The 14,490-nt window shown below is 29.6% G+C and overlaps 1 pseudogene across 1 annotated transcript; it reads right to left on the bottom strand.

Annotated features, from left to right (window-relative positions):
* Window positions 1-3,619: 3,619 nt before the first annotated feature.
* Window positions 3,620-6,820, bottom strand: LOC111305680 (receptor-like protein kinase FERONIA pseudogene; annotated as a pseudogene). The gene has a single exon (XR_016331691.1). The product of XR_016331691.1 is annotated as a receptor-like protein kinase FERONIA pseudogene (transcript).
* Window positions 6,821-14,490: the final 7,670 nt, after the last annotated feature.

The following is a 14,490-nucleotide window of genomic DNA, read 5'->3' as shown; positions in this document are numbered from 1 at the left end:
AAAATCACCAAAGTGATTTGCTTATCAATGATTTTAAATTATCATTTTTGATACAATATTATAAATTTATAGTTTTTTTAAATCATTATGTTTGGTATTATATAAAAAAATAAATTATATAGTACAAAATATCCAAAATAACTTTAAAAAATAAAATATTTAATACTTATTTAATCAACAATTTATTTAATAGTTAAACGTTATTTTATAGAAAATTAAAAAGTATAAATCAATTTTGATAAAAATAATTTCTAAAGAATTTATTAAGTAATTTTATTATCTTTTTTAATTAATATAAATTTATTACATAAAACATTTTTAGAATAAATGATTAAAAAACTGATTTTTTAAAATTTTTAGTGGTCAATTTATTGGGGTAATGTTAACTATATTTTTTATGAAGGTAAATTTGTTAAAAAAAAATATTAAAACTTACTTTCCTATAATGATAAAGTTGTTTTATCATTTAGGTTGAAAATCAGGTCACTTCCAAGGCAATAATTTATCACCCCAATGATTTAAGTTTATTGCCATAAAATTTTTAAATGATTACCAAATAAGATGATGTAATTATTGAGTACAAATCATTATCGTTTTTAGATAGATTACCTCATACTAAACACTTTCTAAGTAAATTATCACAAGATAGTAGCATGAGGAAAAAACCTAGATAAAGGTTTTTAGGAAAATTTTGTGAAATTTTTTAATATAAATGATTTAATTAAAATTTTAGTAAAAAAAGCCAAATCAAAATATTGATAAAACTTAATAAAAAAATTAATAATATTTAAAAAATATTGAAAATACTGTTTATAATTCAAATTCGTATTTATTCAATAATAAATATTTTGACAGAATTTTTATTAAAAATAATTATCTTAAAATATATCAAAATTTATTTAATTTATTTAAAAATTTACAAAATTAATTTATGTAACAAAATCTTTCAACCCATCAATTTAACTTTTAATTTTAATTTTAATTTAATAATTTATAATTAAATTTTCATAAAATTTACTTTAAAAAATTTCCTCTAAAAACTTGCTGCGAAACTTGACGGCTCAAGCTGTATCCCTGTACATGCGGCACAACACGAGAAAAAAACGAAGAAGAAAACAAAAAACTTGTGGACAGATCATTAAATCAAGCACATGTGATGTGCTCAATTATGGGGCTACAACTTTTCTCCATCTATGGCAGAAAATCAATCACTCAATCCGCTTGGTACATACGTCTTTATTACAGCCACCTCATCAGCCACTTCTAAAGTAGTAACTGAACATGCCAAGGTAAGAGACTTTTGCTTTGGCAGAAAAGAAGAACATGGGAGATCTTAAAAACACAGGTTTATATTTTGCATTTCTTCTGATTTTGACGATGATGACAATGATTCCATCATGTACAAGCCATGCTTCAATCAGTTCACACGAAAGCAATAGCCTCAGCTTCTTCCATTGCAACGGCTCATCCACTGAATGCTTCATCCGTCATGATCAGCACGACTTAGGATTCGAGTTCTTGATGGAGCTGGAAACAAGCCAAATGGTTCTTGAAACAAGAGGAAGGCTGCAGCAGAGAGGTAGAGTTTCTACCAACACCCTTGATCCTGGCAATGCAGCTTGTGGTCGTGATAAGTTCGGCTACTTGTGCACTCCACTGCGTAATACAGATGTTAAAAGATCTGAAAATTGTAAAGGGAGTACGTTCAATCGTGGCTGCCACCAGCAACGCAAATAAGTAGTTGATTTGCCAATATTCAGTGGCTTACTGGGTATAAAATCTTCCCCCTCGATCCCCTCCCTTTCCCTACTACGATTTTTTTTTTGTTGTTTCTCTTTTTTTCCTCACTAGTCCAAGTTAGATCTTAGATGTTCGATCGTGATCGGTTTCGAAGTATCAATGTATCATTATCTATCATGGAAAATTATTATCGTTTCCAACTCTGGAATATATAATTCATTTTTATGTGGTGATTCTTTTGACTGAGTTGTCAGGCACAGATATACAGAATTTTCATCGTCTTTTGGTTTAAAAGCTAATTAATTTTGATAAAAAAAATAGCTAATTAATTAGAGATTCAATGCTGATCTTTTTGGGGTCCTTAATTTTTATTAAAATTAAAACTTGCTGAGCGTACAAGTTTTACAAAAACAAAAAAAAAAAATGTTATATAACAAATGAACCAAAAAGAAAGTTGTCAATGTTGAATTTTTAGTTGTATAGGTGCTCACCGGTAGCGTGGGGATTTTATAGCTTCATATTTAATATTAATAAATTATATATTTATTTAAATTTAATTTAATATTTAAGATTTTAAACTATTTTATCTTACTCGAGTTATATATTATTTAAATCTATTCATTAAAATTTAATTTATATAATAAAAATTTAAAAAATAAAAAAATTTGAAAATAAAAATTAAAATAAAAATTTACATATATAATATAAATATATATATTTTATTCAAGTCGGATTAGTCAAAGCAAGAGCTTTAAATTTCTTGTCTAAAATTCAACCTAAAATTAAAATTGATTTAAAAATTTTATCCAACAAAAAACCTATTTTTTTAAAAAAATATTAAAATAATTCACATATACATTACACAATTATAATAATTTAATTATACATATTTTATTCAGGTAGGACGAAGCCGGAGTTCAAGGCAGCTATCCCATCTAGAAACTTGACAAATAAATTTTGTTATTAGTAAGTCATAAAAAATTTTAATGATTCCTCCACTAAAATCTAAAAAAATAAATAGAATTATTAAAAACAAATAAAAATTTTTATTCCCCCCCGCCCCCGCCCAACAAAATTGTAAATTGAAAGGTATAAAAATATATTAACAAAATAAAAAGGACAATTGAGTAAAATAATAGTTCATAATGTAAATATAAAATTATTATTATTATTGGTAGTTAATTTAACAACTTCTTTTGATTTTTGTTGGTATTAAATCTAAAAAAATTTTCAAAATGTTAAGAAGATTCTAAAAAAAAAAAAATTATAATGGGTGAAAGAAAAATAACTACTTGCCAGGAATCGAACAATTAAGTAAAAGAAAAGAAAAAAATTGAGGAAAATGAGATCTAAATTAATAAAGTGTAAATATCAAAATAAGATTTTTACTAAAAAAACTAAATAAACATTTTTTTAATTTATTTTATTTTAGTGTGGTCAAGTAAGCTTATTTGAAAATTTAAAATTTTCATTTAAGTTTTTAGATTTAGATTAATTTTGAAAGCATAATATAAAGATTCAATATTTTTATTTAGGCACAATAAATTTATTTAATTACACCATCCCAAAAGTAAACTTGAATAACATCCTTTTGAACTTAATATAAAAAGTATGTCTAAAACAACTATAAATGAAAAATGTTAAAAGAATTATGAAGAAACTTTTTTTATATAAAATTGAATTTTTATACTTTTCAATTTTTATACAAATATTTTAATATTTTATATTTTTAGAAATATTTGACTTTATATAAATATATTTTAAATTATAATAATTCTTGTAAACAAATATTATTTAACAATTTACCTTGTAATATAAATTCTGGATCTGTCGCTTGCAACAATTATTAAAAGCATTCTTAAATTATGCACCCAGCTCATAAAATATTAAATATAGATGAGGTACGTCGACTTTCCTTGAAATCTAATATTAATGATGCTACAATACATACAAATTTTTCTTCAATTAAAATAAAAGTACTAATAGTTCTATCATTAAATAACAGTACTAATTGATCTATCTCAATTGAACCAGGACACTCCAAGATACCATTCTATATGCAAGCATGCATCAAGTTTTGATCATCGTCCTTGCGGATTTCCAATCTCGGAAAACACTGCCTTAGACAAGAGTCTACCAGAATCTTTGCTAACAAAACTTTGTTCATCACTTGTTGTTAAGCTGAAAGCACTAGTGCTCTTGGAATTCATGACATGATCACCAATGCTACTGAACACTTCCCCACTGTCATCTTCCAATCCATAGTTTTTAAAGGGGCTCTCCTCATCGATGTCTTCTTCAATGCCCGCCCCACCATTAGGCTTAAGCCCCTCCTCACCGTTTTCTTGCAATTGTAATGCGAACTCTAGGCTCCACACAATATCGCCCATCGATGGCCTCTCGATTCCTTCATCAAGCAAACAACTCATAGCCACTTCTGTGAATTTTTTCAAACACTCAGGCGCAATCTTACCTCTCAAAAAAGGATCAATGATTTTGTACAGAGTTCCGTTTCGATCGCATTGTTGTGCCCATGCTGCTAAGCTTGCCTGTTCCTTCTCAACCGTGCGACTAATTGGTGGCCTAGCACATAATATTTCACAGAGGACCACACCGAATGAATATACATCAGATTTTTCTGTCAATTGTTGACGACGGTAGTACTCTGGATCCAAGTATCCGAAGCTGCCTTTCACTACCGTGCTAACATGGGCTTTGGACATGTTCGTGGGGCCCACTCTAGACAACCCAAAATCCGAAACCTTAGCAACCCACTTCTCATCCAACAAGATATTTGTTGTCTTCACGTCTCGATGAATGATTGTGTATTTTGCACCTGAATGAAGATAATGCAATCCACGTGCGGCACCAATACAAATCTCCAGCCGTTGTTTCCATGGAAGAGGAGGATTTTCAGTGTTGTATAGATGATCACGAAGTGTTCCATGGGCCATATAATCGTACACAAGAATCATCTCACCGCCATCGTTGCAATAGCCAATCAATGAGACCAAATGGAGGTGGCGTAGCTGGGAGAGCATCTCGATCTCGGTCTTGAATTCATGAGCCCCTTGTTGAGATTCAGGATTCAATCGTTTGATTGCAACTTGGGTAGCCCCGCCATCAATGAATCCTTTGTACACGTTACCAAAACCTCCAACACCAATAATGAAAACATTGTCGAAGTTGTTGGTTGCTCCTTTGATCTCGGCCAGTGAAAAGTAGCGACAAAGATCGGAGGGCAGAGATGAGCCACGAGACTTGGTTGACTTGTTGGATTTTGTTGTAGAGGAAAATTGGTTCCACCATGAAACTGCCTCACTGGAACCTGAATCTTTGACTCTCATCTTTCGCCGGAAAATGAAGAAACACAGAAGAGAGAAAACAACAAAGCCCGCTATTACACCTACCACAATACCTAATGTTGTATTGTTGGTGTTCTTGGGCTTCGTTGAGCTTGGTGGTGAATTTCCTGGTGGATTTATGAGGACTGGATCAGGATTAGGTCCGGCAAGATCAAAACTATTGCTTAATTTGAAGATTTCTAGCCCATTCAAGATTGCATCAGAATAAAGAGTTCTCCATCCCGGCGAAGGATGCAAAGCAATCGAGAGACTTTGTTGCTTTAGATTTCCTTTTGTTCCTATTGCCACCACATAATCCCTATATACTGGAAGCCCATTTCCACCACTCCAGACAATAACATCAGCTTGAGTTTGTGCAGTTAAATTAGCCAAGAAGATCTCAAAGACTCTATCACCTTGTTTTGTTATCTCTACCTGAAACTCACAAAAATGTAACCTCACAAAGTAATTGAACCCAGAATCAACAAGAAACTCCCATGTCAGATTGTAGTTCTCATTCTCCGTCTTGTTCCTTCCCATGGTCCTGGCAGTTACATAAACCTCTCTTGGAGCAGAGAACGATAGTATATTGCTGAAGGTGAGATTAATACTGCTATTAACAGGAAGAGCACTTGGTTTCGCTATTGTCAAATAGTGTTCGTCATCTAACCAGCTACGGAACATCCCAGTGTCAGCTCCTGGAGAGATTTGCTTCCCACCAACGTTGACTCGATACACCATCTCAAGGGCGGAGTTGTTTCCTAGGGAGTACAAGCTTTCCTGGCCTAGAAAAAAAATCCCAGCATCACTTGCTTGTTTGTAATACAGATTGGTTGGCATGGAAACGATTTCAATACCGTTGATGAAAGCATAAGAATCAGAGATATCAGGACTTGGGGTGAAGGTTAAGTTGAGCCTTTGGCCGTTATCAATGTTTAAACAAAATTCTTTGATGAGAGTAACTTCGCCTCTAGCATGAAGTGAAGCACTGAAATTCCTGAGAAGGGTAAAGGGACCTGCTTTAACAGAGAAGAAAGCTTTATTAAAAGGGTCGTCAAAGCCTGGATATGAAGTTGGATAGAAGTACAAGCGAATAAACTTTTGGCCAGCAGTGAGGGGAATTGAATAGGTGAATTCTGAGTAAGAAAGACGAGCAGTGTAATACGGAACCTTATCAACTGAGGAGGGCGGTGGTTGAGTTGCTGTTAAAGAAACTGATGATTTATTATTATTGTTTTGTTGCTCTATGGGGGTGAATTTTCCAATGCCATCTCCGATCCAAAGGCGATTATCGAGAGATCGGTCATCGGTGGAAGAACCACAGTCAATAGTGATGTTTTCTATGGGGTTGTAAGGGGTTACCAGGGAGTCTCCTGTAACAGGGACAGCAAGGAACTGAACTAAGAAAAAGAGACATGGAAGAAAGAGAAATAACGGGTTTTGAAGGCAAAAGGTACTTCGTTTGCTTGTATTCTCCATTGCAGGGGAAAAAACAGACAAACAGAGAGATAGATATGAAGATAGGGATTAAAGATCAAGAAAGCTCGAAAGTTAACTCCTGGACAGTGAAGCCAAGAGTCAATACTGTATTTCAATGAAATTTTGAAACAACATTCTCTTTCCCTTCTTCTTCTTCTCTTGTTTTTTTATTTTTTTTATTTTTTGGGGGTGGGGGGGTCAATTCACTACAATTTCACGTTTCTTTTTTATACACAACTTGAAAATCAATGTAAAGGCCAAACACCATTTGACAAACTGGATTTTTGTAAATGAACAACTAACAAGCGACTAAGAGAGTGACTGAAAAAAAAAATTAAAATTAATGTATTGATCAAATGGGTCATGGAAGACTTTTCAGAAAACGCTAGATATTTTGTCAGGACTTTGTTGGAGTTTTTTGCCTGTGAGGGATACATTCATTCAAATGTTTCCTATTTTTTTTCTCTTATTATCCAATTAAGATATAGGTAAATGTTTTTTCTTTTAAAATACGTCGACTACTGATAAGTTTGGATGCTTTAATGTTATATTCTTTTGTAGACAAATTAATGTCTTCACGAAAAATAAATGTGAATTACTATAGCCTTTTTAATATGTAACAAAATTTAGTAAATTTTAAATTTTGATTTTTTTATTCAATTTGTTTTGAACCTGTATAAATTACAAGATATATAATGTAATGTGCAACTGAATTAAGTTTTTTTTTTTAGTAATTTATTTCATTTATTTTGAAATCAAAGAATAATTTTAAACAATTAGTCACTTGAAATTATTTTAAACAACTGTTGTGGCCTAATTTGAAGAAAACAAACACGTCCATCTTATGGGTTATAATATACCAAGTTTTTCTCAATTTCAAATCTCCAAATTTAGTTTTGGTAATTAAAGGATGCTTAAAATACCCATCTTTTATCTCTTTTTCTCTAAAAAAAAAAAATTTTGAAGCAAAACCTTTAATACCGCGCAAAAAAAAATTTTAATGCATAATTTATATAATCTTGATATTTGGATGTCATGCTTTGATTTTAGTGATGTTTGTACATTCAAGGACTGAGATTAGTGGGTGAACGGGGGTTAGAGCCGTACTGAAAAAAAATATTTTAAGGTTTTTTTTTTCTTTTTTTGTGAGGTAAGGGTGAATTTATTATGGGCTCTAAAGAGTTTGAGCTCTGCTTAAAAAAGGTTTCTTAAAATTGTTTTTTTTTTTTTTGAGACTCATTAAAAAAATTATTAAAATATTTAAAATTTCATTTTACTTTTTTTTGGGCTTTTATTGAAAAAAATTCTTAAAGTTATTAAAATTCACTTTGACTTATTTTCCGCATAATAGATTTTCACATTTTTTCAAATTACAAACATAAATAAAATTTGATAATAAAATTATTATGTTTTTAAAATAAAAAATCATATTAAAAATAATTATAAATTTTTTAATATTTATGATTGAATATAAAATATTTATTGTTTTTTTTTTTATTATTATTGTTGTTATTATTATTTTTCATAATTTAATATATTTGAATTAAATCTCCATTAAATAAAATTTTGGACTAGGCGACTGTGTACATCTTCTTATTGAAAAAAAAAAAATAAAACAAAATCAAATTTATCAATCTTCAAATTAAGGGAGAAAAAAGAAAGCAATACTGCTGGCGACTAAGAGAGAAGCTAGGATTGATCCTTTTCCCTTCACATGGTTCTCGTTTTACCCGAAAGATGCATTTAGCGACTAATTCACGAGAAGTACGCACTTGCGGTGAAAGTTGAAAGATACTTCATCTTAATCTAAATCATTTCATTGTCAACAAGGCCTTAAATCTTGAAATAGCAGTAAGATTTGGCTGGCAACTAGCAATTATAATTGTCACTAAATTAAATTTCAATAAAAGAGATATTTCTACAAGTTGCCCATAAGTGTCAAACTATAGTGGCTAGAGTTCTTTGAATTTTTGGAAATTTATTAGACTGATTCATTTCTGTAATGTAAGAATAATTATATAATATATAAGTCAAATTTAGATGATAGAAGTTTTTGCCTATAACCATCTATTCTTTTGATAAAATGTTAATTTTTAATTTCAATTACTAAAATTCAAATCATGACGGTTTCAATTAACTAAATAAAATATGTAATTTTTTTTTATGAATTTGTTTATATGTTAGTTCAAATTTTAAATTCTACGGTTTAAAAAAAAATTACAAATAGCATTAAAAAATTGACAATATATTTTTTATTATTTTAATATTTTTAATATATATATATATATATATATAAGATATGTGTCAAAACTCCTTTACTAGGTTTAAATATTGATGTTCTAACATAGTTATAAGCAATAGTCACTTCACCGGCTCAAAATTTCAATGTGGGAAACCATGTGAATGGGGTCGACATTCGCCACAATGTGGATATTCCTTCGCACCCCTGGGTTTTAATATTCAAACTAATATTTTCATAAAAAATATCAAAATTTTGTTGTAGTAGTTTTTTTTTTTTTTTTCTGAAAATGAAACTCAAACTTTCAAATTGTATATTACATTAACAAAAGTCTTTGTCTATTACATAAACTACCTTAATAGGTTTAAATATTGATGCTCTAACATACTTGTAAACAATCGTTTCACCGGCTCAAATTTTCAAACATGGGAAACCATGTGGATATTTCTTCTTGCCCTTGGTTTTCAAAATTTAAACTAATATTTCAGTATAAAATATCAAATTTTTATTGTTGGAGTTTTCTTTATTTTAATTAAAACTCGAACTTTCTAATTGTATACTATTTATTACATTAACAAAGTGTTTGTGAAAGGGTCGTACGCTTTAGACAAAAAGTTAAGACAACACTTTAATTCGTCAACTCTGACGTATAATTGTTGTATCTTGACCGCCATTGACCGTCACATTTGCAGTCGTATTGACTCCTTCCTCTGTACGCGTAAGATCCGGTAAATCAACTAATCACATCACCACCTTATAAAATATAGAGTCAGACGAGGCTGATAGCCCATGTTCAACTTCGCGTTTTATCTTCTTCCTTTGACTTTACCAAATCTCTTTCTATCTCTTCGAAGCTCCTCTCTTGCTTGCAATCTTTATTGATTTTATTTGAGATTAAATATAATGATAGAAAAAAATTTAATTATAATAACAATAAAATTAATATAATATTAAAATATGTATTTAGATATAAAAATAATTGTAATAATTAAATGAATTATAATGAGAATATAAAATAATTATTAAGGGTATTAAAATAAAAATGATATGTAATAATAATTTTAAATTATTTAATATTTGTAAAATTAGTAAATAATTATTGAATTATTTTTATATAAAATAATAATTTTATTAATAAATAATTAAAAATTAATAAAAATAATAATATAGCAAATAATATTTTTATTATATTACTTTAATAAATTTATTTTATTATTTTAAATAAAAATAAAATAAAAAGAAAATAAAAAAAGAAATATTATTAAGAAAAGATATTTTAATAATTACAATATTGTATTGAGAATATAAAATAATTATTAAAGGTATTAAAATGAAAATGATATGTATTGATAATTTTAAATGATTTAATATTTATAAAATTAGTAAATAATTATTGAATTATTTTTATATAAAATAATAATTTTATTAATAAATAATTAAAAAATAATAAAAATGATAGTATATCAAATAATATTTTTATTGTATTACTTTAATAATATTTTTTTATTATTTTAAATAAAAAGAAAATAAAAAAAGAAATATTTTAAGAAAAAGTATTTTAATAATTACAATATTATGTAAAAGATAAAAAAAATTTTAAAAAAATAAAAATAAAAATGGTGACGAGTTGGTCACTGGAGCAAATTTCATCGGTGACTAAAAGCTACAAAACTTACGCCAACATTGACACCGAATTGGGTAATCAATGCAGTTGGTATAAAATTTTATAGCAACTAAGCTCCACTAGAGGTTCAGTTTATTCTAAACGAAAGCTCAACATTGAAACAAATTCAGCCCCTAACAATTTTAAACCGACTAGAATGGAAAGACCGCCTTGATAGAAATTTATGCACGAAGTCTATCAGCAGTTGCAATGCCAAGAGACTGTAGTTTGTAAGCGGCTTGACTACTCTTTTACCAAAAAAAAAAAAAGACAGTTCATATATGTACAATTTTCTTTGGTCCATTCACACTTTATTTTCCAAGAAATGGAACAATTTGGTATTATATATACAATATGAACTTTATAAATAGCGTAAAATTTTGAAAATTGGAGAGGTTAGAACAACATTATTCTACTCTATATCTTTTCATTGGCCAAATTAAAATAGAAAAAAATTTTATATCTTTTCATTGGCCAAATTATTCTACTGAATAAATCTTTGCTAACGTCTATAAGTCTACAACATGCAATTAACAACGTAGAATAATGAGTAGTTAGTAATTTATTAAAACTGTGGATGTAACATTCCACCCACTTTGAGAGGTAAGTAACATCAGACAAAGCTTTGTTTTATTGAAATTTATATATTTCCGTTTGAAAAATCAATCCACATGGGTTATATCCTTACTCCAACTTGATCTTAAAAAATTAATGGCGTGCATGGTCCGGTTGGACTGTCCTAAAGTTAGGATCTGATTACTCATACAATATTAATTTTGAAATTTTTGAATAGTAAATTGATTCATCAGTTTTTAGAACCTATGTATGGATCACCTACACAGGATGGGTCTGGTGTGATCCGAAATTGATCCTAATTTTAAAATTTCTTTAAAAAAATAAATAAATAATAACTTTTTAATATCATAAATAAAAATAATCACTTAATTCAAACTCACAAAATTACATTACAATTCATATTAAAATTAATTATTACAAAATTTAAACCACAAAATATCTACAAGTTCAAAAAGAAAAAAAGAAAAAAAATTCAAACATAAACATTATAATGTACATTTTTATTGACTTACGATAAGAAAAAATAAATTACTAAGAAAATTATTATGATAAAGAAAGATGATAAAAATTAAATTATATTCCAATTAAAACAAAACTAATTTTTCAATTCAAATAATAATATATTTTTTTCAAAATTTAAACGCTTATAATATGTAAAAATATTTTTACAATCCGATCATACGGTCCAAGTTTTGATTCGGATCGAGTGACTATGTACTTAGACCCGTGAACCATCTTCAGAGCATTAATTCTAAAATATTTAGATCACGAACGCCCATCAAATTTTAAGGCCACCTTAGAAGTTAGAACCAGTCCAAAATCATTGGCAAAAAATAATAAACAGAACCAGTCAAAAAACATCAGTCCCAAGGTGGTCCTATCCATGGGCGACCCTCGACCGTAGCACATCCCTATAAAAGACCTGTTTAAACTGAGGCATTAATTGAGAGAGAAGAGAGTTGAAAAAACATACCGAAGCCGAAATGAAGAAAAAAATTATTTCTATTGCAATTTTAATGCTGGTATTCTGCAATTCATTGAATCCCTGTAGCGCTATGTCAATGGAAAGAAACAGCAGCACCTCCATCATCGCTGACGACAACAATTTGGAGTACCTGATGGATTCTCATAGCAGTAGAATCCTTCAAAGTGGTGGAACTGTGACTGGGAACACAGGCAATGCTGGTCAACCTGCAGCAGATTGTGGGAGAAATCAGCCATATACCAGCTGCCTTCCGAACCCAAACAGCTCCAACATGCAACAAAATTGCGGGACTTACACCCGTTCATGTGGAAGGTGAAAGGCCATTTGACCTACTCTATGAGCAATTAATTTGGCTTTGAAACCTTTGGTTCCTATTTTATGAATTTCATCGTCTCTTTTCAATCTGCTGGGGTCATTACATATTGGTCTGAAAATGATTATATATGTATCAATTATCATATTTATTGAATTTGCCATTGCTTGACGTTATTCATAGCTTGATCAGTGATCATTAGTTTCCAAAACGAACTTTCCCGTGGTGAACGAATCAGTTTGGCATTCTATTTATTGTACATGTATTTCTCGTTTAAAAAGCTAGATTTTGAACTTTCTTGTGACAAGTTCGGAGATGGTTGGCATTGCACTTAACATGCAAAATTTTTTTAGATAAAAGAAAATAAATTAGTTTCATGGACTTACGATCAGTTATTCTTAATTAAAAACATGATGTGACTCAAATTAATGAAAAGCTCAAACTCGACTGAATTCAAAATCTAGAACTCATTTTCAGTTGAATTTTACTATTGCATTCAAGTTTATCTAACTAGAAATTAAGGAAAATAAAATCCAAAAGGCCGTTAGGTTTGCAATAGACTAAAACCAACTATCAAATTACTGAATCAGACAAAACTCACAATTCAGAACCCAAGCTTGAGCATGACATATCCAACAAAAGTTCTAATTCAAATATTCACCAAATCGAAATTGGAGTAACTCAAACATTCATTTACACCTATGCCATGGCCTTAGTTTACTAGTATCTAGTAATTGGACGATAAGCCTTTTTTAAAACTTAGGCCTTTTTTAAAACTTAGGTTATGAGGTCATTCGTGACACTCATGCCATAAACCTTGGAGAAAATTTTCTCATTAATCATTAAAGGAGTTTTGTAAATTTTATTAACGAAATTAAAAAACATATATTTTAAAAATATATTAAAAAATAAAAATACACATGACATTTTTTTAATTTTAATCTTGAAACTTAAAACTTGTTCGATAATATAAAATTGAATTTCAACTATATTGTAATTATTTAGGATAGCATCTTGTATTTAAAAGCTGAAGATTACTTAATTCGTTGTGATGTCAACATCAAGGACGTCAATAATTTCCCCTCTAGAAAATAAATCTTAGCTAGCCTCAATTGTTGGTTGGCTGTCTACATGGATCATGTCAGCACGTGTTAGAGACGGATAAATAAACCACACTAATCTAGCACGGTTGGAGCTGCCCATCCATCCGGCCGGGCAGCCGTTCCACTATAAAATTGTATCCTAGAAATTTGGATGGCATGAAATTGATCCTACAAAATTGGACTTTATACAACCTAACGCATTTTTGGGCTGCTTAATGGATAGGAAAGTTCTAACAAACATTTCAAAATTAGGGCAAGGTTAAACGTCAACATTCACTTTGCCTATATATTAAATGTTAGGTTTATTGGGTTTTTTATACAACTACTATTGTTATTATGTGCTTTGCTCATTTCTAATTATATATTATAAATATATTTAAATATAAATAATAAATAAGTGATTCTTAATTAGTAATCCATTTAAGAATAAACATATATATGCATCTCTAATTTGGTCGAGCTGATTTGATACTGAACTTGTGAAATGCCCTCAGATCGACCTTCTTTGGATTGAGGTCATGATTTCATGGGATCAACGTGAGGGATTTGTTATTTGTTTCAATTCGACATTTCTTGATGTGTGCGAATTTGATGTGAATTCGATCTTGTGTGCATACTTTAAGTTAAATGTATGGCTTATTTAGAAGTTGCTGAAATGTCTCTTATTTAGGATAATTTTAGGTGAAGATCAAAGGTTTGGAGGAGTTGAGGAGTTTGTCTAGCCGATGTGAGACTTAGGCATTTCAGGAAATGAAATCTTTGTTTATGTTTTACTGTTGACCTGGTTGCCAGTTTGACCTAGACGCTAGTCTAATTTGGCCAGACTGGCAAATTCTGGTGGTTGAGGTTGCAATAAATGAGTAGAGAGATAATTTGGATAGTAAAATTCAAAATGAAAAATGTGAACAGACACTTTCAACAATGTTTTGACAAGTGGCTTGATTTGGGCTATTCATTTTATCTGAGGTGTGGCATATAAAAGGCTATTGGGACTTTTATTTTTCATCTTTTTACTCTCTATCCGACCTAACTTTTTAACCTCAAAAGG

Source organism: Durio zibethinus, chromosome 21, assembly GCF_047325235.1.
Source record: "Durio zibethinus cultivar Kanyao isolate XHJ-2024 chromosome 21, ASM4732523v1, whole genome shotgun sequence".
NCBI classification, from domain to species: Eukaryota; Viridiplantae; Streptophyta; class Magnoliopsida; order Malvales; family Malvaceae; genus Durio; species Durio zibethinus.
The sequence above is the reverse complement of the archived record's forward strand: the minus strand, read 5'-3'. Positions and strand labels throughout refer to the sequence as shown.